This window comes from Typopeltis vanoorti, chromosome 8, assembly GCF_054136105.1.
Source record: "Typopeltis vanoorti isolate ZY-2024b chromosome 8, IOZ_Tvanoo_1.0, whole genome shotgun sequence".
NCBI classification, from domain to species: Eukaryota; Metazoa; Arthropoda; class Arachnida; order Uropygi; family Thelyphonidae; genus Typopeltis; species Typopeltis vanoorti.
In genome coordinates, this window is record NC_143556.1 from 147,737,868 (window position 1) to 147,765,465 (window position 27,598).

The 27,598-nt window shown below is 39.1% G+C and overlaps 1 protein-coding gene across 2 annotated transcripts in view; it reads left to right on the top strand.

Moving 5' to 3' along the window:
* The window catches only part of LOC150104416 (solute carrier family 2, facilitated glucose transporter member 1-like), a 454,614-nt gene that overhangs the window by 27,447 nt on the left and 399,569 nt on the right, over positions 1-27,598 (top strand). The gene's annotated exons all lie outside the window — the stretch shown is intronic.

Here is a 27,598-nt window from a genome sequence, read left to right on the forward strand (position 1 = left end):
TTATTATATTATGATTCAGGCCTCCATGGAGTCAAGACTCATCATAGGAGGTCCTTCTTAGGAAACACAAAGTCTGTTGTACCACTCCTTGAACTCATTGACCATTCGTGCTCTCACCACTCAATCAGGCAATGCATTCCACGGTTCAACCATCTTCCATGCAAAGAAATCCACCCTCTTGCTCAGAGCTTCCTTTCATAACTTCCAGCATGGTCCCTTGTCCTCGTTCCTTCTCCCTGTTCCACCAAGCAAAATAACTCCCCAGTGTTAATCCTGTAACTACCTCTCAATAATTTAAGTCTCAATCATATCACCTCTCCTTCTATCTACCAAACTCTGCAGTCCACATTCTCAGCCGATCCTCATAATGAACACTGTATAGTCCTGAAACCATCTTTGTTATCTGCCTCTGTACCCATTCCACAGTTAATTTATCCCCTTCAAATCCTGGGGACCAAATTTGAGAACAATAGTCCAAGTGGCCTGATCAGGGCATTTATACAATGGAATGACAACTCTTTTATCTCTGCATGTCAGCATCCTTCTCAGTATTGCAGCAGTCCTCTGAGTTACTTTTACCACCTTTGCAATATGTTCCCTGAATTTCAGGTTTCTATCAATCATCACCCCAGATCTCTTGTCTCCCCTGCTTCCTGCAGTATAGCTCCTCCAATTGAGTATGCAGCATCCCATCGATGTGTCCCAAACCTCAAGACCTTACACTTTGCTGCATTAAACCAACACCCTTCCCCCATTAATTTTCCCATCTGTCTAGTTTATTCAAATCCTCTTGCAGGGCTGCCACATCTGTACTATTACTAATAACCCTTCCCAGCTTCACATCATCTGCAAACAACTGAATATCCCCTTGTAATCCATTGACAATGTCATTGATATAAAGGTTAAACAATACAGGTCCCTGTGGGTCCCCATGTGATCTTCTGCCTCCTTGATATTGCCCCACCATACACAACTCTCTGACACCTATCAGATATTCAATCCCAAATCCAGTTGACTAACCTGACATCTAAACCCATGTGCTGCAACTTAAATATCAGCTTATAATGTGGTACCATGTCAAATGCCTTTGCAAAATCCAAAAAATGCAGTATATTTCTTTCCCTCATCAACCGCTCTTATCACTTTATTATAAAAGCAATCAAAAGTAAATTAAATGAAATCAAATTAAACCACATTGTTGTAGATTACCTACATGTTGGCCAAGTGGTTCACATACATGTTCTCCAGCCAACAGACTGTAGGTTCAAATCCTACTCTGAACTCGGATGTGATTGTCTTTAGATGGGCGATGACATCACTGAGTGTAAGACTATCTCTTGCAGTTGCGTAGCTATGGCCGAGCGGCACTTTGAACCTTTTTGAACTTTTGCAGTTTATTCTAAAATACAGTGCCGAGAACTCGTTTCCAAATATTGTAATCATACTGCGAATTTTCCTCACAATTGATGTAAGTGTTGCTAGTTGTAAGAGGAGTTTTTCTAAATAAAATTTGATTAAGAATTACCCTCATTACTATGAAATAAACTCCCCAATGTCATCAACGATTTTGCCAACAGAAAAGCAAGAAAAATAACATTTTAGAATGTTGAAATTAAAGTTTTACTTCAAAAATAAACATAGTGTTTTAATTTATTTCCCTGTACGCCATTTTGACTTTTTCTTGTATTTTTGGTGTGTATTGAGAGGGGTGGCAAATCTCAGCGACTGCCCCAGGCAACAACAGCTCTAGCTATGCCACTGGTCTCTTGAAATGGGGACTTCAAATGGCTTGCAAAAAGTTCTATGTATTGGTCTGTAGAGTAGGATTTAGAATTATGTAAAAAAATAAAAATACAGAAACTAGAAAAAATCCTTAGCTCACACACGATATTATGTTCTATAAGTTTACAACCTTTTGTGGACGGAGGTCACACATGCATATACAGTATAAACATACATTCTAACTGATAAACACAGAACATATCCCCTTTCTTGTCTGATGAAATCCTTCTCCTAGTCTGGTCACTGTGCACAGAAGTGGTTACAAAGTTAGAGGCCTGGATACTTCTGTATCTAGGCTTGTAACTTGGAAAGATTTCCTCTTACACATGAACCACTTAATCCCCTTTGTACGCGATAAAGGTTCTTAAACTTTATCGTGCAAAAACTTGTTGTAGTTCCTCAGAACATAACTGCTATCAGATGTAGTTACTGAAAAAAACCTTTGGAGAAGGGGAAAAAAAATAATGCTGTCTGAGGAAAGTATGAATGTGGATGTGGAGAGTTTTTCTTTGCAAAGGGGCTTTACTCAGTAGTTATTTCAGTGCATTGAAGGTGTTCACATTTCTGAAATTACTTATTAGATATAAGTTTAACACAGCGAATTAGATTTCCCTTTTAAAACAATAGAAGTCAGTGAAGTCATTCGACACCATTGAAATGCATAAATCGTCGAGTAATCCAAGTATGAATGTAACTACTACAGCTGAAAGTACAGAGGAACAGAAATTACTAAGATTGACTTGAACATCAAAGTTTCTACTGTGCAAAGGTATGTTATTATTATTCGTGACACCTCAAAGGAGTCCGTAGACTCATTGCTGGAGGACACCTACACCTCTCCATCTTCACCACTACACCAAACCTCTACTACCAATCATCTACATCAACGCCATCTACTGCCCACCACCACAACTAGTATTTTTTTTGTCTGTAAATTGTGTGTTCTGAAGGGCTGATTTGTCTGTACAGGATGAAAAACCCAAGTTTCCAGGAAATAAACCCTGATACCTCCGTATGAGATCAGGTAACTCACCTTCAAATGAAAAAGTCCATATAAAGATTCTTCCCATTAAGACGAGAATCGAACTTAGGCATTTTCTAATCGAAGGGCGCAATGTACCATTGTTCTTCCAGTTGCACTACGGAGGCACTTAATATCTCATTTTCTTCAGAGTTGAAAAGAAAGAAACAAATATGACCCTTCCTACATAACAATGGATTCACTTAATAAAGATGATCACCCACAGTGTTTGTTCAGAGGTTTTGTATGAATAGCAGTATGAGAATTAAAGGAAAGTGAACACTTTAAATCATAGAAAAACGCTGATATGATATATGTATGCAGATAATGAAAATGAGTTACCTTTTTATAAAATGTCATTTTTGATATCACTTGGCACTGGTCAAAAAATATCACTTTGCAAAAAAAATCACTTAAGGCTTGATTATGTTTTGCATGTTGAATATGCTATACAATATTAGAAAATAAATTTGCTAAGGAAAATAAAAAAAAATCCTTTTTTAACAATACTGTTTTAACTCATACCATTATGATGAGCAAAGACATTTATCAACATCTTAAATGTTCATGATTTATGATCTTCATTTAGATGGGTAAACAAACTTCATAATGCTTTTCTACCTATTTGTATATTAAACAGTGGAAATACACAAAGCACATTGGATGATAGCAAAGATAAATTTCCCACATTCTATTCTACCCTTCATTCTACCCCTTCTCTGAAGGTTTTTCAGTAACTACATCTAATAGAAGTTATGCTCTTGGAAACCCGAACAAGGTTTCACACAATATAATTTAAGGAAACACTGGTCTAAAGGATATTAAGGGTTCATGTGTAAGAAGAAATCTTTCAAAGTTACAGGCTTAGATCTGGGCTTGTAACTTTGTAACTGTTTCTGTGCATAGCAACCAGATTAGAAGAGTTTCATCAGACAAGAAGGGATATGTTCTGTGTTGAAAGTTTATTATTCACTTGGTCAGACTCTAATAAATTTAGTTTAATCCTTTATCCAAGTGTGTGCAAACAAAAAGTTTGCGCCTGAAAGTATCTTCAGGACTGGGGTAAAGTGGTACAACACCGGGCAACTCCTTGCAAAGGTGTAGCAAGCTACCAACACTCTTATGGTAGTTTTTTATTATGAAGGCTGTTCCTAATCCATATCTAACTGAGCTGTGTGCAGAGAATTGAAGATGATCAGTATTGGCAGTCACATACCTGTACGGAAACTAGCGATTTCTACAAAGTTCGTCTACAGCAGTGGAGCCTCATGAAGCAATGAACTCAGCTTAAATGCAAATACAACTCAAGGTTCTGAAGGTGGTGGCATGGCATAGGACATGTTCATTTGGTACGGAACAAGTTCCCTGATGTTGCTGAAAGGTCAGGTGACCTCCAAGAAATATCTGAACATTGTTGATGATCAAGTACATCCTGCAATGTTTATCTTTTATCTGGCAAGTGACAATTGTTTCATGGACAAGAATGCTGCTATCCATTGCACAAGAATTGTTCAGCAGTATTTCAGCAAGCATGACAGTGACTTCCACCTTCTTCCCTGGCCATCATAAAGCCCAGATCTGAACATATTGAGAATGTATGGGATATTAGAAAAACAGATCCTGGAGCAAAGTCCTCTTCCGTTAAATCTGAGCCAGTTAAAGGACTGTCTGGCGAACACCTGGAATGTTGTAGACATTGATGCAATCCAACACCTTTTGGGATCTATGCCAAACTGCATGTGTTATTAATGGTAAAGGAGGTCCAACACAGTATTAAATAAATGTCTCTAATTCAGTGGCCATTATGTATATTATATTTCTATCAAACAAAAACTGTGACCTTGAGCAATTCTACTAAAACAAATTGGAACATGAAATTCCAATATCTTGCAAATATCTTTTAACTTTTGAATGAGTACAATTTATCCCTTCAGGGAAATTACAAAAGAATACGCAACCGTTATAATAGAATGGGACAAAAGGTGAAAAAAATGAAATTTGATTTAAAGAGTCGAAAATAGCTGCTTTGATTTGTCAAGCGCTTTCATTAACCGAATAAATAAGGCAGAGAAGGGGATGAAAATTACAATCCTAACAAACTAAAACTGATCAGTTATTTGAAAATGATTTTACTTAGACCTGATGATCATTTTCCTTCAAGCCAGTATGCAAGGTGGTTGTTGGGATTTTCAGCCGAATTAACTAAGGTCATGAGGCCAGTGTATTGTGTTTGTAACTGAATGTGTTCTTATATTCACTCTGCAGAAGAAAAATATGAGTTTCCAGGAGTAAAAACCCTGTCACCTCAGTTTGAGACTGGCTAAACTCACCTTCAGTTGAAAAGCCATGATTAAAGTTCTTTGCATTCTAGATAGGATTAGAACCCAGATCCCTTCAACTAAAGGGCATTGTTAATACTGACTGAGTTGTGGAGACTTCCCATGATTTGAGAGATTTTTGTGAGTTTTGGTTCTGTTCACTTTCAGCAGTACAACAAATCTTTTATCATTGAATGAATGAGATGTGTCATCAAACAAAACATTGTTCTTCAAATTTTTTAATGTATTACTTGATAAATTATGATTAAAAATTCATAGAATATGGGCCTTCAAATAAATTGGAAAAGAATTCAGAGTCCAACTCCATTTTCCTATACTGTACTTATGCAAAAGTGAATTTTCAAAGTCATTCACCCCTAAGGAAACATTTAAATGGGATGAATTTGATGCTTACTTTATTGGATAACATCACACCAGTGAAGAAGATAATGCAAAGTAGAGTCATTTGGATGACAAGACCAAGAGGAAATTACAGATGAAAAAGAGATTATGGAAGACATATGAAGAGAGAGAGAGAGAGAGAGAGAAGAACAGTTCCATGAGAAATATGACACTCAAGCTAGAAAACTGACTGATATTGCAAGGATAGAAAAATTAGAATATGAGAGCGTATCTTTGCAATCCAATGAGAATCTAAAGGAGTTTTTTTTCACTATGTGGTGAGTAGGAGCTAAAATGATTGTGGACATATTACCTTTCTAGATGGAGATGGGACTCAGAGGATACGTAATTTTCTGAAAGGATAGAAATTTGAAAAGAGGAGGGGGAGTGCTGTTAATGATTGCTGAGGAACTGTGTCCACAAAGTGTGGAAGTTGATAATGCATGCACAGATTTTGAATCTGTGTGGTGAAGTTGATGGAAACTGGTTAGCATATCTGATAGGATGAGTTTATACGCCAGTAATACAGAGAATACCAATTGTGAAATGTTTAGGCAAATTAGTCAGGCATGTAAAAATAAGGTGATTCTGATGAGAGACTTTAATTACAGGAATAGAGAATGGAAGGAGGAGATGAAGGAGAGTGAGTTTGTGGAATTTCTGAGAGATAAGTATCTTAAACAGCATTTGACTGAAGCAACTAGAGGCCTTAATGTTTTGGATTTGGTGATAACTTCACAAGAGGTAGTTGTTAAGCAGTGCACTAATGATTTTCAAAGCATATGGAGATAGGCAAGATGGGATATTTAGTGGGGTGTTGCTACAAACCAAGGAGCACAGAGGGTGGGGACCAGCAGATGTTTACACAGTTGAGCTTGGCAAGTGGAAGAAGAATAATTGTTATGGGAGATTTTAACTACAGCAGTATAAATTGGGGAGAGGAAGATGCATGTAGCAATAAAGGAATGGAATTTCTAGAATTCTTGAGGGACAAATATCTTAGGCAACATGAAATAGAGGGAACAAGAGGTTCAAGAGTTTTGGATTTGGTCATAGCATCAGAAGAGCTGATAATAAGTGAGATTACATCTCTCCCATCAGTTGGAGAGAGCAACCATGTGGTTTTGACTTGGAAGATGAATAGCCATGCAGGAGTATCAAAGAGGTGGGAATATATATGGAATTATAAGGCAGGTGATTACAATAGTCTTAGACATCAACTTGGGGAAGTTTCATGGAGGGAGTAATTGGAAGGCAGGGATATCATTAGTGCTTGGGAAATTGTGAAGGTATATTTGTTAGCAGCAATAGTAAGCTGTATTCCATAAGTCAACAAGAGGACACAATTTGGTGTAAAGTGGATGACAAACAATATTAAACAAGAACTGCATGTGAAAAAGAGGCTATGCAAGAAGAATATAAGACACAGGCCAGGAGAGTGACTAGTATGGTAAGGAAGGTGAAACTGGAATATGGGAAGAGATTGGCCCTAAGATCCAAAGAAAATCTTAGGGAATTTTTTAGCTATGTGGCCAGTAGGAGGAGAAATGATTGTGGAAGAATGACATTGTGGGATAAAAATGGGAATAGAGTGACTGATGCAGAGGACATAGTGGAATTGTTCAATGAACACTTTATTGGTGTATTTCTTCCTGAAGGAGTAAATTTGAATACTAGAGGGATAGGGAAGGTTCGAGGTTTAGAGTTGCAGGAGTAGAGCATGTTTCAAATACTGAGAACTCTGGATGTCAGTAAAGCTGTGGGATTAAAAATGGTATTTCACCACGAGTTTCTTTGACCTGACTTTTCAATGAAAGTTGGGCTACAGGTAAGGTGCCCAGGGAATGGAAGGAAGGTAAGATAGTGTCATTCCATAAGGGCAGTAGCAGATTGGAAGTGTCTAATTATAGGCCAGTTTGCATATGTCAGTAAAACTGTGGGATTGGATGGTATTTCACCACGAGTTTTGAGAGAATGTGCTAAAGAAATGACAGCTCCTTTGACCTGACATTTCAATGAAAGTCGGGCTATGGGAAAAGTGCCCAGGGAATGGAAGGAAGGTAAGATGGTGCCATTGCATAAGAGCAGTAGCAGACTGAAAGTGACCAGTTTATGTGTCATCAGTAGTCATTAAGAGCGTGGATAAATCAGTTAGGGACCATATACAACATTGGGTAGATGACAGTAATGTTATCTGTGAGAGTTGGCATGGATTTGTGAAGGGGCTCTCTTGTTTTAGAAATATGCTAGCCTTTTATAATAAAGTTACAAGAGCAGTAGATGAGGGAAAGGCATATACTACTATTTTCTTGGATATAGTGAAGACATTTGACAGGGTGCCACATGATAAGCTGATATTTAAGTTGCAGAACATGGGTTTGGATGTCAGGTTGGTCAACTAGAATCAGGATTGGCTGTTCGATAGGTATCAGAGTTGTGTATGGTGGAGCAGTTTCAAGGAGGCAGAGAGTTACAAGTGGGGTCCCACCTGGCTCAGTACTGGAACGTATATTATTTAACCTTTATATCAATGACATTATCAGTGGATTGCATGGGGATATTCAGTTTGTGAATGATGTGAAGCTGGGAAGGGTTATTAGTAATTATGCAGATCTGGCAGCCCTGCAAGAGGATTTGGATAAACTAGACAGATGGGTAAATGAATGGGGGGTGTCGGTTTAATGCAGCAAAATGTATGATCTTGAGGTTTGGGACACATCGATGGAACGCTGCATACTCTATTGGAGGAGCTATACTGGAGGAAGTAGGGGAGACAAGAGAACTGGGGTTGATGATTGATAGAAATCTGAAATTCAGGGGACATGTTATAAAGGTGGTGAAGGTAACACAGAGGATTTCTGCAATAATGAGAAGGACGTTGACCTGCAGAGATAAAATAGTTATCATTCATTTAGATAAAAGAGTTATCATTCATTTGTATAAGACCCTGATCAGACCAAACCTAGACTATTATTCTCAGATTTGGTCCCCAGAATTTGAAGGGGATAGGCGCTTGGCCACACGAAGGAAGACTTGGTTTCGAGTCTAGTCGGCGACTAGAGGAAATTTTTCTAAGCCTTTTTTCGACCGGTTCCTGAGTAAGTCGATCTCTGGCATGGGCAAGCAGGTTTTTCCTCCCGGAAACTTGGGTTTTTCGTCCCGTAACTCAAGAAAATCGACCGTAGAACCCGCATTATTTCAGACATTAAATATATTGTGTTAGGGTTAGGGACCACGAGATGGCGGCACATTTGAGCTGTCTCTCTTCACTGTGTACCACTTAATTAGTGATAGCCTTAGGCCATCTATCTCTGATTGGTACCAGTGGAGATTGAACTGTCCAATCAGTCTCCAAAAGTTAGATAGGGCTAAATGGCCTCGCCTACTCCCCGTTTACAGGAATAAAAAGGCGTTAGCTGATTTTTTTTTTTTTTTTAAATTATATGTGGAATGGGTACAAAGGCAGATAACAAAGACAGTTTCAGGATGTACAATGTTAGTTATGAGGATCGGCTGAGGGAATGTGGACTGCAGAGTTTGGTGGATTGAAGAAGGAGATTTAATATGATTGAGACTTTTAATCTGTTGAGAGGTGGTTTCAGTGTTGACATTGCGGAGTTCTTTTGCTTGGTTGAACAGCAGGAAGGAGTGATGACATGGGGCCATTCCTGGAAGTTACAAAAGGAAACTGTGAGCAAGAGGGTGAGGAGTGGTTTCTTTGCATGGAGGGTGGTTGAACCATGGATTGCACTGCCTGATAGAGTGGTGAGAGCGAGAACGGTCAATGAGTTTAAGGAGTGGTATGATAGACTTTGTGTTTCCTAAGAGGTACTTCCCACGATGAGTCCTGATAGACTTGCGTTTCCTAGGAAGGACCTCCCGTGATGAGTCTTTGGACTCCTTGGAGGCCTAAATAATAATAATAATAATAATAATAATAATAATGAACATTTTGTAATTCCTCTGTCTTTTAGTGCGAGTGTTACCACTGCCAATTCTGTGGGTATGTTTTATGTATTTAGTCTACTGGCAACCTTACACTTAAGGGATGTGTTGCCACACTTCACTGGTGTTGTCAGCACGCTTTGACCATATATTGTTTTCTCATGTTTTAAAATTTTCCTCTAAAATGAGTAATCAAACTAAAAAAAATAATGAACCTATAAATTCACCAGTGTTGGAAAGAGGACTACTATTTTATCCAGAGTAAAGAGAAATTATTATTATACATGTTGTCTCAACAGAGTTCAAAGACTAATCGAGGGAGGGCACCTACACTACAGCTCTTTCTCTCCACCACTCAACATATCAATTCTTTAGTGGTGGTGACCTGTATCATCTACACCAACCACCATCTACTGCCCACCACCACCACTAGTATTTTCACAGACAATCGCAGATATCCATATCCACACTGGGATTCGAAACAGCAGCCTTTTGGTTGGAGAGAGGATATGTTAACCACTCAGCCAACCAAGGCATCTTGTTTCTGCTTATTGTGCGATGGCTTAATTTAGTTATATAATAAATGTTGCATGTGTATTTATCCAACTTTGATGGTTAATTAATTTGTTAATTGTTATCATTTGATATGATAAGCAAGTATAAATATTCATAGAAAAAATATTGGTACCAGCCCAATCTCTTCCTGATCTTGAATATGCCAGCAATCACAACCAGGTATTCTTAAGGCATATGCACCACATTTGGCTGTGCCCTTGACCTGGTTATTTAATGAAAGTCTTGCAGTGTGTAGGGTACCTAAGAGCTGGAAAGAAGGTAAAATTGTACCATTCCACAAGCATGGCTCTAGGATAGACATCTCCAATTATAGATCAGTCTGTATAACTGTGGTTATGGTCAAGGTGTTGAAGAGATTGGTTAGAAATAGAATACAGGATTGAGTTACTATTACTATTATTATCCAAGACCTCATGGAGTCAAAGACTCATATGGGAGGTCCTTTTATCACACACACACATCTCATCATACCGTGCCTTAAACACACTCAAACTCCTTGCAGATACCACACTCTCAGGCAAGGCATTCCAATCATTCACAACTCTGCACAAAAAAAACCTGTCTCTCACTCCTCTACTTACACCTTCTTTATACAGTTTCCAGGGATGACCTCTGGTTCTCCCTTGATCTCCCACTATTCTCTGTAGAACTTTTCCAGCATTGATCCTATAACAACCCCTTACCAACTTATAGGTCTCTATCATATCTTCCCTCATCCTCCTGTCCACCAGACTCCGCAAATCGCTTCTCCTCAATCTTTCCTTATACTCGACATTTCAGAGGTCAGAAACTACCTTAGTCAGTCACCTTTGGACCCTTTCCAACATCTCTTTATCCTTCTGAAAACCAGGTGACCAAATCTGGGCACAGTAGTCCATGTGTGGCCTAATCAAAGCCTTGTACAATGGAACAAGAATTTCCCTACTTCTACACATCAGTGTACTCTGCATCATTCCCAGAATCCTTTGTGTAGTCTTCACAATTTTGGCTATGCATCCCCTAAATTTTAGATCCTTATCCACTATCACCTCCAGATCTCTTATTTCTTCCGCCTCCAACAACGTATCCTCACAAAACATAAATTCCGCTTCCCATCTTTGTTTTCCAAATTTTAAAACCTTACATTTTGCAACATTGAACTCCCATCCCCATTTCCATGCCCAATCACTCAATTTATTCAAGTCTTCTTGTAAGGCCACAACATCTTCACTACTCTTTATGGTTCATCCCAACTTTGCATCATCTGCAAACAACTGAATATCTCCATCCAAATCTTCACCTCTATCATTAACATACAAGTTAAAGTTGATGGACTTTGCATTCTGTATGATGGTCAGAATGGATTTATAAAGGTTAGGTCTTGCTTTAGCAATTTACTTTCATTTTATGATAAAGCAACAAGTGTGTTAGATAATAGAGAATCACATACAATAATGTTTTTAAAGTTTTGCAGAAGCATTTGATAAATTTCCATATGATAAGTTTGTGTACAAGCTGCAGAGGATTAGAATAGATAGGATATTGGTTTGATGGATTGGAGATTGGCTCTCTGAATGATACCAGCATGTTGTGTATGATGGAACTGTGTCTCAAAAAAAAAGGAGGGCAATCAATGGCATTCCCCGGCATTCTGTTATTTGGTCCCTGCTGTTTAGCTTATTTGTAAACACTATATCGTGTGGACTGACTGGGAATCTTCAGTTGTTTGCTGATTATGCAAAGTTGAGAAGAATTAAGTAGCACTGCTGATGTTAATTCCTTTCCGGAAGATTTGAATAAACTTTTGACTTGGAATGGGGTTGCAGTTTTAATATTAATAAGTGCAAGGTGTTTCATTTTGGAGTGGAGAAATATAAGACTGTGTACTATATTGATGGTGTTGCTGCAGGAAGTGGATGAGAGTAGATATTTGGGAGTGATGGTTGACAGTAGACTGAAGTTTAGAGGGCATATTGCTAGTGTTCCAAAGGCTGCACATTGTAGTGCTGCTATGATAAGAAGTACTCTAACATGTAAGGATAAGGAAGTGGTTGACCACAGTGTAAAGCACTGAACAGACAACACGTAGACTATTGTGCGCAAATTTGGTCACCTGGTTTTCAGTGTGATGTGAATTTCAGGTCCTGGTCTACCATTACTCCTAGATCTCTCATCTTCTCTACTTTAATAAAGTTTCCCACCAAGTGTACACTTTGCATTCCATCATTCCTTACCAAATTTCGAAACCTTACACTTTGCAACATTGCACTGATAGTTCCACTTACTTGCCCATTAATGTAATGTATTTAAGGCCTCCTGTAAGGCCACAACATCTGCTTGACTCTGCATTTCTTCCCCCAATTTTGCATCATCTACAAATAGTTGCATATCACCAGTTGAATTCATCCCAGTATCATTAATATACAAACTGAAAAAAAAAAAAAGCAGTTCCACTATTGATTCTCTTCTTTTTTTTTATGTACATTATTTGCTAAATAAATAAAATAAATTAACATCATCTCTAATTGAGTAGAAAACTGTGTAAAGCCATAGCCTTTGAAAGTTTTTGAGTTTCTGATGCATACATTTTATGTTCTGATATTACTGATTTTATTTTGCCCTAAAAATGAATTGAAAATCATATTTTTTTAATGCACTTGTGCAATTCTGTAACTGAATAATTGGTGTTTAGGAAGTTTTATCACTCAAAGCATTTATTACTAAACATTTACCATTAGTAAAACAAAGCAAAATGCAGACAGTGGGAGGAAATTAATGAATTGGATATATCAATAACTGACCTAGTTGCTTCAGGGACGGGAAATGAATGTCGGGAGACGAGTAGTGTGATAGGAGAGAATGACAAACGGGAGACGAGTAGTGTGATAGGAGAGAATGACGAGGTTCTGGGAGGTCCTTTTATCACACACACACACACACACACACACACACACACACACACACACACACACACACACACACACACACACACACACACACACCTCATCATACCATGTCTAAAACACACTCAAACACCTTGCAGACACCACACTCTCAGGCAAGGCATTCCAATCATTCACAACTCTGCACGAACAAAACCTGCCTCTCACTCCCCAACTCACACCCTCTTTATACAGTTTCCAGGGATGACCTCTGTTCTCCCTTGATCTCCTACTATTCTCTGTAGAACTTCTCCACCATTGATCCTATAACATCCCCTATAGCCAATCTGTCATATCTCCCCTCTTCCTCCTGTCCACCAGACTCTACAAATTACATGTTCTCAATCTTTCCTCATACTCGATATTCCAGAGGTCAGAAACTACCTTAGTCAGTCGCCTTTGGACCCTTTCCAACATCTCTTCATCCTTCTGAAAACCCGGTGACCAAATCTGTGCACAATAGTCCATGTGTGGCCTAATCAAAGCCTTATACAACGGAACAAGAATCTCCCTACTTCTACATGTCAGCGTCCTCTGCATCACTCCCAGAAGCCTTTGTGTTGTCTTCACAATTTTGGCAATGTGTCCCCTAAATTTTAGATCCTTATCCACTAACACCCCCCAGATCTCTTATTTTCTCTACCTACAACAATATATTCTCACCAAGCATAAATTCTGCATCCCATCTTTGTTTTCCAAATTTTAAAACCTTACATTTTGCAACATTGAACTCTCATCCATATTTCCGTGCCCAATCACTCAATTTATTCAAGTCTTCTTGCAAGGCCAGAACATCTTCACTACTCTTTATGGTTCATCCCAACTTTATTAAGAGCCCCAGTTTGTTTCTTAATATCTTCTTCTTTCGCAGCATGACGCTTACTTATGTAAGCGTCATGCTGCGAAATTAAGATGAGCGAGTGGAGATTGTATGTTGTATGGAGACTCCATTATTAAAGGTGTACTAGAGGATAGAATGCAGAAGGTATGTTTTCCAGGTGGTAAAATGAGTAGAGTGATTGAGGCATTGAATATGAGGCAGGATCGAGCAAAAGAGTTAATGGTATTAATTTGTACAAATGATTTGAGAGAGGACAAAGAGTGTGTCGGAATGGATATCAGGAGGCTGCTTAGAAGGATAAAAGTGAAGTGTGACAGGAAGGGTAGTCAGTGTGTTGCCTAGGTATGACTGTTGTGAAATGAGGCAGAGAGCAAGGATTATGAATGATATGCTGGCTGAAATGTGTGAGGAGATGGGAGTACAGTTTGTTAATATGTGGAACGAGTTTGAGGGACGAAGTGAGCTGTATGGGAGCGATGGACTGCATTTGAGTGGTTATGGTTTGAGTCACTTGGAGAGACTGCTGCTGGAAGGTAGAGAAGTGAATAGAGAGAATAAATCAGATCTAGAGGGGGAGTGATGTGGAAGAGCAGGAGAGTAAGACAGGAGAGATTGAAGAGGTGGACATGAATGGGGAAGTGAATGATATGAGTATAAAAAATGAGAGAATGGGTGTGCAAGAGGAACAGGGTGGAAAGGGGTACACAGCGTGAGAAAGTTAGATGCTCCAAGAGCATGTGTAGACATGCTCTTGGAGCATCTAAGAGCATCATGTAGACATGCGTAGAGCATGTGTAGGCATGAAAGGAATGGGATGACCAGGGATCAAGAGGAAACAGTTGGAATTGAAAAGGGTTCTAAAATGAAGAAGCAGAAATGGAAATGAAACCATTCGAGCATGGAGAGATTACATCAAGTGAGTGGTAGCAGTGGAACTAGCTGTATATACAGAAATGAGCTGTTGTGTTTGTATACCAATGCTAGAAGTATAAGAAACAAGGTAGATGAAATGGTTGCACTAATTGCGTCTGTTCACCCAAAGATTGTCGGAATAAGTGAGATGTGGTTGGAAGAGGATGACATCCTGACAGGAATAGAGATGGAAGAGTATGATGTGTTTCCTGAGGATAGAAGGAGTAAAAAGGGAGGGGGAGTGCTATTGATGATAGAGAAAGAGTTATGTCCATACAAAGTAAAGATGCAAGACGGAAATAGTACCAGTGGTTTTGAGGCAGTATAGAGTGAGATAGAGGTGAATGGAATCAAATACTTGGTGGGATGTTGTTATAGACCAGGTTATATGGATGGTGGTGATAGTGAAATGTATAGTCAACTGAACTAAGCAAATAAGAAAAGGGTGATTATTATGGGTGATTTTAATTATGGCAATATAGACTGGAATGATGAGATAGCAACTGGAAATAAAGAAAATGAGTTTCTTGAGTTTTTGAGGGATAACTACCTCAGACAGTATGTAACAGAGGGCACATGAGGATTAAGGGTCTTGGTTTTGGTCATTTCATCAGAGGATGTAATTATAAATGAGGTGTCAAATCATCCACCACTTGGAGAGAGTGACCATGAGGTGATTACCTGGATGATTGCCAGCAGTGCGAGGACCCTTTGAGAAAAGGGTATATTTGGAACTACAAGGGGGTGATTATGAAGAGCCCCAGGAGACAGCTTGCAGGTGTAGCATGGAATGAGGAGTTAGCTGGAAAAGAAATCAATGCAGCTTGGGGAATTTTCAAAAATTATCTAGCAGATGCAATGTCTGAATGTATTCCAAGGGTGAGAAGGTTAAATAAGGTAAGTGTGAGATGGATGAATTAAGAGATTAAGCATGCGATACAGTGGAAAAAGGGCATTGTGGAGGCAGCATAAGAGAAGTGAAAATAACCAATTTCATGAGGTCTACAAAGACCAGGCAAGGAGGGTGACTTGGTTGGTGAGAGTAGCTAAAGAGAGGTATGAACAGCAGTTAGCTAATGAAGCTAAAAAGAATCCTAGGGAGTTCTTTCGATACGTAGCCAGCAAATGAAAGAATGATTATGGAAGGATGACATTGATTGGAAGAAATGGTATAAAGACAGCTGTTGCAGAATGTGTGGTGGAGATACTTAATGAGCAGTTCATAAAGATCTTTCAATCTTGTGATTGTGACTTCATGGAGAGATTAAGAGCAGTTGATGATGGGGAGGAGAGACTGACTGTAAGTGAGCAAGAGTTGTTTGGGGAGTTGAGTAAACTAGATGTAAATAAGGCTGTGGGACTTGATAATATATCACCGCGTATTCTGAAGCAAAGTTCCAGAGAGTTGACATCTGCCTTGACATATTTTTTTAATACGAGTCTTGCACTTGGTCAAGTTCCTAAGGAGTGGAAGGAGGGCAAGATTGTGCCACTTCATATAGGAGGTGATCGAACTCAAGCATCAAACTATAGGCCTATCTGTGTGTCAGGTTATTAAGTTATTGGAGAAGCTTGTGAGAACTAGGATCCAGAGTTGGGTAGACAACAATGGTATAATCTTTGGATTTCACAAAAGCTTTTGATAGAGTACCTCATGATAAGTTGATAGTCAAACTAGAGCAAATGTGGTTTGGATATTAGATTGGCACATTGGATTGGAGACTGGCTATCTGATAGGTATCAATAAGTTGTGTATGGGAGTGCGATATCCAGGAAAAGGAAAGTCACTAGTGGAGTGCTTCAGGGATCATTTTAGGGCCATTACTCTTTAACTTGTATATTAATGATATTGGCAAAGATTTGGATGGAGATATTCAGTTGTTTGCAGATGATGCAAAGTTGGTACGAACCATAAAGAGTAGTGAAGATGTTGTGGCCTTGCAAGAAGACTTGAATAAATTGAGTAATTGGGCATGGAAATGGGGATTTGAGTTCAATGTTGTGAAATATAAGGTTTTAAAATTGGGAAAACAAAGATGGGATGCAGAATTTATGCTTGGTGAGAATTTATTGTTGGAGGTAGAGGAAATAAGAGATCTGGGGTGATAGTGGATAACGATCTAAAATTTAGGGGACACATTGCCAAAATTGTGAAGACAACACAAAGGCTTCTGGGAATGATGCAGAGGACACTGACGTGTAGAAGTAGGGAGATTCTTGTTCCGTTGTATAAGGCTTTGATTAGGCCACACATAGACTATTGTGCCCAGATTTGGTCACCGGGTTTTCAGAAGGATGAAGAGATGTTGGAAAGGGTCCAAAGGCGACTGACTAGGGTAGTTTCTGACCTCTGGAATGTTGAGTATGAGGAAAGATTGAGAAGATGTAATTTGCAGTCTAGCGGAGAGGAGGAAGAGGGGTGATTGTGGTGTCGAGGCTAGCTGGTGAACGGACGTGCTATCGGAGATCTCCTGAGAGATTTGTGTTTTTTGTTGATTTATTGGTGTTTTGGATTCAATTTAATAGACTTAAGTGTGTAATTTTGGTATATTATTGGAACTTTATTAGCGTGGTTAGTGTACTAAAGTGTTTTATAACATAATCTATGTCGGGAAGTCGCCGCTAGATGAATTCGTAATTGTAGTGTTCGTGCAAGCTCCAGATAAGATAAGTATCATTTTCAGTTATTGATACAAATTACTTAATATTGTGTAGTTTTGTTTTGTTTGCCTTGCGTATTTTAGTGCGTCTATTTTTGGTGTGTTATAACGTATAATTTGACAAAACACGTTGTAAGTATGGCACCTGTGCGAAAGAAAATGGCGGCCAGTAATGAAGGTTCACCATCGTTATCAAAGAACGGTAGCATAAAAGAAATGAGTCAGTGTACTAGCTGTGAAATGTACGCTTTGCGTAGTGCGGTCGGAGTGTGGTTAGATGATAATAAAGGATTGAATGTGTGTAAAAAATGTAGGGAGAATGAGGAATTGAAGTGTATTTCGGATCGTGAGTGTGATATTTTTGTCAACATTCAGAATGAAGGAAATAGGGATATGACAAGAAACGGCAAGGTTGTACATGAAAATTGTGAGAGTGTGAATGATAGTATAAATGGTTTCTCAGAGAACAAAAAAGATGAGATAGATGCATTGAGTGAGATCGCGTTGTTGAATAGTGCGATAGAAAGAGCAAAACAGCAGCTAGAGTGCATGAACAAAAGTAGACTGAATGAACCAACCAATAATAAAAGGTATGACAGGAAAAATAGACGTATGAATGTGAACATGAACAAAATGAAGGATAGAGTGCTGTATGGAGACTCGTTAGTACGAGGTGTGTTAGTAGAGGATTTGACAAAATCGTACCAACCTGGTGCGACCATAAAGGACGTAACTGCGTCTATTAGAGAGCAAAAGGAAAGGGTGAAAGAAATGATTGTTGTGGCAGGTACGAATGATTTGAAAGGAAATAAAATGGAAATGATAGAAGACCTGAATGAATTGTTTGAGGTAGCAAAAGAAAAGAGTGAGAGAGTTAGAATGATTAGTCTTTTGCCACGGTATGACAGTGGAATGTTTAAAAGGAGGGCTATAATTGCAAATGACTTTATGCGTGGGTTATGTATGACGAGTGGTGTGGAATTTGTGGATGTGTGGAGTGAGTTTGATGGGCGAAAGGATCTACAGGGTGTTCGGGATAAATTTGACAGTTTCGTAAGGAAAAAGAAAATCTTCTTTGTATCTATTAAATTTAATGAATTGACAAAAAAACATTACAAGCAGAGTTAATTACAATACTATCAACAAGATTTACTCAAAATAACCACCATTAGCATCGATCACAGCTTCAATTCTGCTTCGGAACCTTGAACAAGCTGATGCTACAGTCTCCCTGGGAAGGGCCGCAAAAACTGTTTTAATTTTATCCATTAACTGGGCTTTTGTATTACTGGAAGTGTGATTGGTGTCTTTTTCAACTGCGCCCCATACAAAATAATCCATGGGGTTAAGGTCTGGGGAGTTTGGAGGCCAAACATTTGGACTGGTGAAGTCGTAGAAATTTTCAGACAACCATTTTTGACTTTTCCCAGAGGTGTGGCAAGGGGCCGAATCCTGCTGCCATACATACGGCCTACCATTGGCTACCCTTGTTATCCAGGGCTTGACTACAGTTAGCAACTCCACGAACAAAGCCCGAATTCCAATGCCAGGGTTCTTCAACACCTGTTCCTGCAGATTTGCGAGGAATTCTGCTGTACGAACGCAATCAGATCTTCTGCTAGGGATCTTTCTTCTTGCTACATCCTCGTAGTCACCATTGCAAGTCTCTAGTTCATGCCTGATTGTTTTTACTGTATTCAGGGAGCATTGGGCAGCAGTCGAAATATCCTTATTTTGATGGCGGGCACGAATCATCGTGATACAAGTTATTCTCTTCCATGATTCAGGTGGGTTCCAGCTATCCATCTTTTCTGACATCTTGTATATGAATGAAGAAGGGTCCAAACTTTTAAATGAAGAGAAGTGTGTGTTAATACATGTAACTTACGGAAAAATATAATTAATTATAAATATGTCAAATTTATCCCGAACACCCTGTATATAAGATGGATGGCTTGCATTTGAATGGTTACGGTGTAAGAAGACTTGAGAAAGTGTTGCTGAATGTAGTGGATGTGCAAATTCAGGGAAACTAGATTTGTTAGGGGGGGGGGGGAGTAGAGATACAGTCCTTATGGAGGCAGTTCAATGTAAGAATGAATATAATATGCAGGAGCAAATAAGGACAACAAATCTAAGTGGGATAGTTAATATAAGGCATCAAGGTAGGGTTAGGGCTAATGGGGGTCTTAAATTCATGTACACTAATACTAGGGGTATTAGGAACAAGAAGGAAGAATTTTTGGCCTTGGTTGGCACTTCCAGACCACAGGTTATAGGTATTAGTGAAACATGGCTGACTGTAAATGATATAACTAGTGGGATTAAATGTGATGGGTATAGTGTGTTCAGGAATGACAGAGAGAATAAAATGGGGGGAGGAGTGTTGTTGATGATAGCTGATGAGCTCCAGCCAAGGAGAATAGAAGTTGAATTGCAGGATAGAGAAAAGAGTACATTTGAGGCCATCTGGTGTGAGATTGTCGCTAGCAGAACTAAATATACAATTGGGTGCTGCTATAGACCAGGTGATGGAAAAGATGGTGGTGACAGTATACACAAGCAAATAGAAGAAATGGGTGGAAGGAGGGTGATTATTATGGGAGATTTCAACTATGGTCGCATTGATTGGAGTGAGGAGAGGACACACGGGAGGAAGGAACTGGATTTTATGCGGTTATTAAGGGATAACTATCTGCGACAGCATGTAATGGAAAATACTAGGGATCAGAGAGTGCTTGACCTAGTAATTACATCTGAGGATTTGGCTGTAACAAATATGACCACATTGCCACCAATCAGTGAGAGTGATCATAGGGTCTTAACTTGGGAGGTGGCTAAAGGTGTAGAATTTTCAATTAAGACAGGGTACATGTGGAATTATCGGGCTGGAAAGTATGACAAGCTTAGGAGTTTGATTGGTTCAGTGCCATGGCATGTATAACTGCAAGGACTAGAAGTTGATAGTGCATGGGAGGTAGTTAAGAAGTGCTTGCATGAAGCAATGGCTGACTGTATACCTAGAGTCCGAATAATAAATCAAGTAGGGGTTAAATGGATGAATAACACCATTAAGCTTGAGTTGCAAAAAAAGAAACAACTATGGAGGGAATTTAAGGAGAAGGGGTGACCGGCAGGCACATGAACGGCATAAAGCGCAGGCCAGAAGGGTGACGAGTGTGGTAAGAAAAGCAAAAAAGGATTACGAAAGAACATTGGCCATGCAGGCTAAAGAGAATCCTAAACAGTTTTTTAGATATGTAGCAAGTAAAAGGAAAAATGTACATGGCAGATTGATTTTAAAGAATGCCGATGGTAGGGAGGTAACTGAATCAGTTGAGATAGTTGAGTTACTGAGTGAGCACTTTGCAAAAGTATATCATCCAGGTGGTGACATTGCAGAAACGAATAAACCAGTAGATTATACGGGAATTGTGGTTAATGAAGTGGAGGTGAGTAGTCTATTGCATAACCTCAATGTCAATACATCTGTGGGATTGGATGGTATACCAGCTCGTGTTGTACGAGAAGCAGCTAAAGAATTGTCAGTACCCTTGACCATTTTGTTTAATTTGAGTCTTGGGTCTGGGTTAGTCCCGAGCGGGTGGAAAGAGGGGAAAATAGTTCCACTGCATAAAGGTGGTTCCAAGACTGCTGTTGTAAATTACCGACCGATTAGCATATCAGGAATCAATGTCAAGGTCTTAGAGAAATTAGTCAAGAAAAGAATACAGGATTGGATAGATGAAAATGGGATATTGTATGGGGGACAACATGGTTTTGTGAAGGTGAGCAAGTTACTGAGGCATAATCTACTCTTCACAAAACCATACAGTATCCCATTTTCATCTATCCAATCTTGTATTTTCCTTTGACTATTTTCTCCAAGACCTTGACAACAATTCCTGATATGCTGATTGGCCGGTAATTTTCAACAGCAGTCTTGGAACCTCCTTTATGCAGTGGAACTATTTTACCCTTTTCCACCCCCTTGGGACTAACCCAGACCCAAGACTCAAATTAAACAAAATCGTCAAAGGCACTGGCAATTCTTTAGCCGCTTCTCGTACAACATGAGCTGGTATACCATCCAATCCTGCAGATGAATTGACATTGAGGTTTGGTAATAGACTATTCACCTCCACTTCATTCACCACAATTCCCATATAAGCTGTTGGTTCTTCCATTTCTGCAAAGTCACCACCAGGATGAGATACTCTTGCAAAGTGCTCACTCAGTAATTCAACTATATCAACTGATTTGGTTACCTACCTACCATCGCCATTCTTTAAAATCAGTCTGCAGAATACATTTTTCTCTCTTTTACTTGCAACATATCGAAAAAACTGTTTAGGATTCTCTTTAGCCTGCACGCTAATGTTCTTTTATAATCCGCTTTTGCTTTTCTTACCACACTTGTTACCCTTCTGGCCTGGGCTTTATACCGTTCATGTGCCTGCAGGTCACCTTTCTCCTTAAATTCCCTCCACAGTTGTTTCTTTTTTTTCAGCTCAAACTTAATGGTGTTATTCATCCATTTAATTCCTACTTGATTTATTATTCGGACTCTAGGTATACAGTCAGCCATTGCCTCCTGCACTAACATCCAGCCCTTGCAGTTTTACATGCCATGCCACTGAACCAATCAAACTCCTAAGCTTCTCATACTTACCAGCCCGATAATTCCACGCATACCCTGTCTTAATTGTAAATTCCACACCTTTGGCCACCTGCCAAGTCAAGACCCTATGATCACTCTCACCAATTGGTGGCAATGTGGTCATCGTTACAGTCAAATCCTAAGATGCAGTTACTAGGTCAAGCACTCTCTGACCCTAGTGTTTTCCATTACATGCTGAGGCAGATAGTTATCCCTTATTAACTGCATAAAATCCAATTCCTTCCTCTCACGTGTGCTCTCCTCCCTCCAATCAATGGTACCATAGTTGAAATCTATCATAATAATTACTCTCCTTCCACTCATTTCTTCTATTTGCTTATGCATACTATCTCCACCATCTTTTCCATCACCTGGTCTATAGCAGTACCCAATTGTATATTTTGTTCTACTAGCCTCAGTCTCACACCACATGGCCTCAAATGTGCTCTTTTCTCTATCCTGCAATTCAACTTCTATTCTCCTTAGCTGCAGCTCATCAGCTATCATCAACAATACTCCTCCCCCCCCATTTTATTCTCCGTTATTCTTGAACACACTATACCCATCACATTCAATCCCACTAGCTATATCATCTACAGTCAGCCATGTTTCACTAATGCCAATAACCTGTGGTCTGGAGGTGCCAACCAAGGCCAAAAATTCTTCCTTCTTGTTCCTAATACTCCTAGCATTAGTATACATGAATTGCAGACCCCCATTAGCCCCATTCCTACCTTGATGCCTTATACTAACTATCCCATTCTGATTTGTTGTCTTTCTTATTTGCTCGGGCATATTATACTCATTCATACACCAAGTGCCTCCCTAAGGTCTGCATATCTACTCCCCCCATCTTATATAGATTCTTTCGCCCATTGAACTCACTCCACACATCCACAAATTCCACAACACTCATCTTGCATAACCCATGCAAAGTCAGTTGCAATTATGGCCCTCCTTCTAAACTCTTCACTGTCATACCGCAGCAAAAGACTAATCATCCTAACTCTCTCACTCTTCTCTTTTGCTACCTTAAACAATTCCTTCAGGTCCTCTATCATTTTCATTTTATCTCCTTTCAAATCATTCGTACCTGCACTGCTATCATTTCTATCATAACTATCAATAAGTTACTTCATGTGCAAACTTTGTTTACTTACACTTGGATAAAGGATGAAACCAAGAATATAATTTCTTGGCATTTTTAACTTATAATATAATGAAGCGAAAAAACTTTCAACATCTTGTAGACTTGTTGCAGATTTATTTAACAATATAACCTCATGATAAACTATAGAACTTAGATTAACATTGCCAATCTTGTTATCTTATCAGGTTTAATGCCACTTCTGTTTATTAGGTGATTCATGAAGATAATAAATAACAGTGGAGATAGTGTGTGCAACCTTGTCTTACATCTGATTTTATATCAAACCTTCCTGCACCTTCTTAAATTCTAACTGTTGACTTATAACTTTAATACACAATATGTATTACTTGATATTGTTGCAGTCTGAATAGCTTTTCTCTTGGTGCATCTTGTCATATGCTTTTTTATTCAGATCTACAGAACTTAAATACAGATCCTTGTTATATTCTCATGATTTCTTGAATATTTGTCTTTAAGTGAAAATATGATTCTGATAACTATCTTAGTCAGCATGTAAAGGAGGGCACACAAGGATCAAGAGTTTTAGATCTGATCATATTATCAGAGGATGCATTTTGAGAGGGGTTTCACACTTTCTTCCAGTTGTCAGAGTGATTATGAAGTGATCACCTGAGTTGTGGCTAGCTATATGCAGACTTCTATGATGAAAGGATATATGTTGAATTATAAGGCTGGTGATTATGGTAAGGAAATATATGCTGCTTGGTAAATTATTATTATTAACTTAAATTAAGGGAATATTAAATCCCACATAGTTTTAAAACCGAATAACAAACTCAAAGATTGGAATCAGAGAGTTTCTTGCCGAATATAGTAAACTATAAAGTATCGGCGACACTAGCGTTAGCAAATGCAAGTGATCCTAGTACATAGTACAATACCGGACGATTTGTTGCAAAGGTGGGGGAAGTTCAGATCGCTATTCTTAGGTATTTTCCATAATGTAAAAACACATTTCCTAGGAAATGTATGCTGTTATTACATTATGGAGGGAGGTCACTACCCAGACCGGTTTCAGCCTTATGAGTAAGTAAAGCTGTCTCTAAAAATTCGGACGATCCCTAGGCCACTCAATCATGGGCGAAAGACCGTCCATCTCAGCATTGGCTCCACTCAGTGATGGCCTTCCACCCACACGCCACCACCGAGCAGAACCGTTCAAATTCCGAAGAAAATCATTCACTGACAAAGCCCCTCAGCGGGCCGTGCCAGAGAACACTTTCCCCGGAGACTCAAATTGCTCCCTTAAGGCAAAAACCCTAAGGGAGTGAACTCATAATAGCCCCCACCGGTTTCAGCCTTTTTTGAGGCTTCATCAGTGAGTAGCTAGACCTAATACCAAAGTTTATAGTGAAAAGAACTTATGTACTCTGCGAACGAGTTATCCAAACAGGTGCAACCATTAAGTTACTTAAATATAAAGAGCTAATAAGCTTCATTTCGGCAATGAAAACATTACTTAAATTAAGGGGATATTAAATCCCACATAGTTTTAAAACCGAATAAGAAACTCAAAGATTGGAATCAGAGAGTTTCTTGCCGAATATAGTAAACTATAAAGTATCGGCGACACTAGCGTTAGCAAATGCAAGTGATCCTAGTACATAGTACAATACCGGACGACTCGTTGCAAAGGTGGGGGAAGTTCAGATCGCTATTCTTAGGTATTTTCCATAAAGTAAAAACACGTTTCCTAGGAAATGTATGCTGTTATTACATTATGGAGGGAGGTCATTACCCAGACCGGTTTCAGCCTTTTTTGAGGCTTCATCAGTGAGTAGCTAGACCTAATACCAAAGTGTAGAGTGAAAAGAACTTATATACTCTGCGAACGAGTTACTATATTCGGCAAGAAACTCTCTGATTCCAATCTTTGAGTTTCTTATTCGGTTTTAAAACTATGTGGGATTTAATATCCCCTTAATTTAAGTAATGTTTTCATTGCCGAAATGAAGCTTATTAGCTCTTTATATTTAAGTAACTTAATGGTTGCACCTGTTTGGATAACTCGTTCGCAGAATATATAAGTTCTTTTCGCTATACACTTTGGTATTAGGTCTAGCTACTCACTGATGAAGCCTCAAAAAAGGCTGAAACCGGTCTGGGTAGTGACCTCCCTCCATAATGTAATAACAGCATACACTTCCTAGGAAATGTGTTTTTACATTATGGAAAATACCTAAGAATAGCGATCTGAACTTCCCCCACCTTTGCAACGAGTCGTCCGGTATTGTACTATGTACTAGGATCACTTGCATTTGCTAACGCTAGTGTCGCCGATACTTTATAGTTTACTATATTCGGCAAGAAACTCTCTGATTCCAATTATTATTATTATTATTATTATTATTATTATTATTAAACAAGACCTCATGGAGTCAAAGACTCATCTAGGAGGTCCTTTTATCTCACACACATCTCATCATACCGGGTCTTAAACACATTCAAACTCCTTGCAGACACCACGCTCTCAGGCAAGGCATTCCAATCATTCACAACTCTGCACGAAAAAAACCTGCCTCTCACTCCCTACTCACACCCTCTTTATACAGTTTCCAGGGATGACCTCTGGTTCTCCCCTGATCTCCCACTATTCTCGGTAGAACTTCTCCACCATTGATCCTATAACAACCCCTTACCAACTTATAGATCTCTATCATATCTCCCCTCTTCCCTCTCTCCACTAGACTCTGCAAATTACATCTTTTCAATCTTTCCTCATACTCGACATTCCAGAGGTCAGAAACTACCTTAGTCAGTCGCCTTTGGACCCTTTCCAACATCTCTTCATCCTTCTGAAAACCAGGTGACCAAATCTGGGCACAATAGTCCATGTGTGGCCTAATCAAAGTCTTATACAATGGAACAAGAATCTCCCTACTTCTACACGTCAGTGTCCTCCTCATCATTCCCAGAAGTCTTTGTGTTGTCTTCACAATTTTGGCGATGTGTCCCCTAAATTTTAGATCCTTATCCACTATCACTCCCAGATCTCTTATTTCCTCTACTTCCAACAATATATTCTCACCAAGCATAAATTCTGCATCCCATCTTTGTTTTCCAAATTTTAAAACCTTACATTTTGCAACATTGAACTCACATCCCCATTTGCTTGCCCAATCACTCAATTTATTCAAGTCTTCTTGCAAGGCCACAACATCTTCACTACTCTTTATGGTTCGTCCCAACTTTGCATCATCTGCAAACAACTGAATATCTCCATCCAAATCTTCGCCAATATCATTAATATACAAGTTAAATAGTAATGGCCCTAAAACAGATCCCTGAGGCACTCCACTAGTGACTTTCCTTTTCCTGGATATTGCACCCCCCATACACAACTTGTTGATACCTATCAGATAGCCAGTCTCCAATCCAATGCACTAATCTAATATCCAACCCCATCTGCTCTAGTTTGACTGTCAAATTATCATGAGGTACTCTATCAAAAGCTTTTGCAAAATCCAAGTATATTACTGTGTATCCTTCTCCTCTGTCCAAGGAAGCAGTCACTTTATTGTAATAAGTAAGTAGATTACTAAAACACGACCTCTCTTTAGCAAATCCATGCTGTCCATCAAAGATTATACCATTGTTGTTAACCCAACTCTGGATCCTAGTTCTCACAAGCTTCTTCAACTACTTAACCTCAACACCTGACACACAGATAGGCCAATTTGGTTTTAAAACTATGTGGGATTTAATATCCCCTTAATTTAAGTAATGTTTTCATTGCCGAAATGAAGCTTATTAGCTCTTTATATTTAAATTATTATTAACATTTGACCTCCATGGAGTCAGAGACTCATCATGGGAGGTACTCACTATTGCATGCATTGCTCATCCAACCATGTCTTTAACTGATTCATTGTGTCCACATCCACACTCAGGCAATACATTCCACTCACCAACCACCCTCCATGCAAAGAACCTGCTTCTCACTCCTTTGCTCACACCCTCCTTATACAGTTTCCAGCAATGGACTCTTGTTCTACTCCCATCTCCCATTCTATGCAAAATCTCTTCCATGTCTACCTGATAACAACCTCTGACCAGCTTATATGTCTCAGTCATATCCCCCTCCCTCCTCCTCCTCCTATTCATGAGTCTCTGCAACTTACATTCTCTTAATCTGTCCTTGTACTCCACATTCCAAAGACCACCTACCTTTGTGAATCTTCTCTGCACCCTTTCCAACATATCCTCATCACCATGAAAACCCAGTGACCAAATGTATGCACAATAATCCATATAAGGCCTTATACAAATCTATCAATTTCTGCATGTCACAGTTCTCTGCATCATTGCCATTATTCAACGTGATGTCTTCACAACTTGTGCAATGTGGCCCCTGAATTTCAGGTCCTTGTCCACCATCACTCTTAGATC